Genomic DNA, 1,379 nt, shown 5'->3' with positions numbered 1-1,379 from the left:
ACCTGTTACCGTTTCTGTCTTTATCTGTAAGTATCTGTGTGTCTGACTTCCATGCCTCACACGCCTCTATAGGGCAAAGACTGTGTCTTAAACATCTCGGTATTGTCAGTATTTTGCACAGTGAAGTATTTTTTTTTTTTAATCATATCAGCTTTATTTGGACCTTTTTTGACATTTCTATCAAAAAAGCAGTGTACCTGCTATGGTTCCCATTCTCTGGGATTTAGAAGCCTCTACCTCATTCTCCACCCAAATCTGTGTTCTAGGCTCTTCCTAAAGTTGTGACCCATACATGCCCTCCAGAGTTTTATAGCGCATATAATCTGTAACAGATGGGAGGAAGCCAATTGCCCTTTAGAAATATGCCTGCAATTGCCTCACTTCCTGTGTCATGTGACTCTCCCAGTCATCACATGACCCATCCATGTCAGGAAGTCGGAATTACTTGCAGGGCTAACCTAGTGCCTATAGCTACGGCAGGTACCTGCATCCTTGTTTTTGTTTAGTGGATCCTCTATCCTTCAGAGACTCTGGAACCCCTGTGGTCTTCTCCTCATCCAATGACCCTGAGGTGATGGAGTTTTCCAGAGAGGTAAGAGAGAGAGCTCCCAATCAGCATTGTCACAGTGCTTCTGGAATCCTGGCACTGGAATTCAGTGAATGACAGACTCTCTTTGAATCCAGGGCCATCATGGCTCTTTGAGCAAGGCACAGATGGAGGGAGGGGTCGAAGTTGAAATGGGTGGGAAGAGTGGTGGGGAGCGTCCTGATTTGGGGTGGGCAGAGAGTTGTCATCAGAAAGGTTGCAGGGAGAGCTGCACCCAGGTGTCTGTGGGCCTTGTCCTAATGAATGTGGGAGACTAGGCCATGGGCACCCAAAGGCAGCTAAACCCTGCCCAGGAGAGTAGTTGAGGGGGGAGAGGGGCTTGCTTTTCAGCCACTCCTCATTCTGTCCTCAGGAATGTCCCAAGCCTTCGGGTAGGGTAAGCATCATGGCCGCCAGCCTCACAGGATTGCTTCTACTTCAGGCAGTGTCATGGGCATCAGGTAAGTGAGTCAAGGCGGTGGCGAGGTAGCACAGAGGCTCCCTTCTGCCTCGTAGTCCTTTGGTAGCCTTCCAGTACTCTGGTGGTAGACTTTTAATAGGTGCTCAATAAATCCTTTTGAGTGACTGAGACCAACTTTGGGGTGAGGATTTTGTTTTTTTTTTCTTTTGAGACAGTCTTACTCTGTTGCCTGGGCTGGAGTGCAGTGGTGTGATCTTGGCTCATTCCAACCTCTGCCTCCCAGGCTCAAGTGATTCTCTTGCTTCAGCCTCCCGAGTAGCTGGGATTACAGGCGGCCACCACCATGCCCCGCTAATTTTTTTTTTTTTGATT

The 1,379-nt window shown here is 48.4% G+C and overlaps 1 pseudogene across 1 annotated transcript in view; it reads left to right on the top strand.

The window, feature by feature from the left end:
• Positions 1–404: 404 nt before the first annotated feature.
• Positions 405–1,379, top strand: part of LOC108526805 (glucosylceramidase-like) — an 8,010-nt pseudogene continuing 7,035 nt past the window's right edge. The window contains exons 1-2 of the transcript XR_001884606.1: positions 405–592; positions 960–1,047. The product of XR_001884606.1 is annotated as a glucosylceramidase-like (transcript). The remainder of the gene's footprint in view (positions 593–959; positions 1,048–1,379) is intronic.

This window comes from Rhinopithecus bieti, unplaced genomic scaffold (assembly GCF_001698545.2).
Source record: "Rhinopithecus bieti isolate Rb0 unplaced genomic scaffold, ASM169854v2 scaffold_4129, whole genome shotgun sequence".
Taxonomy (NCBI): Eukaryota; Metazoa; Chordata; class Mammalia; order Primates; family Cercopithecidae; genus Rhinopithecus; species Rhinopithecus bieti.
The sequence above is the reverse complement of the archived record's forward strand: the minus strand, read 5'-3'. Positions and strand labels throughout refer to the sequence as shown.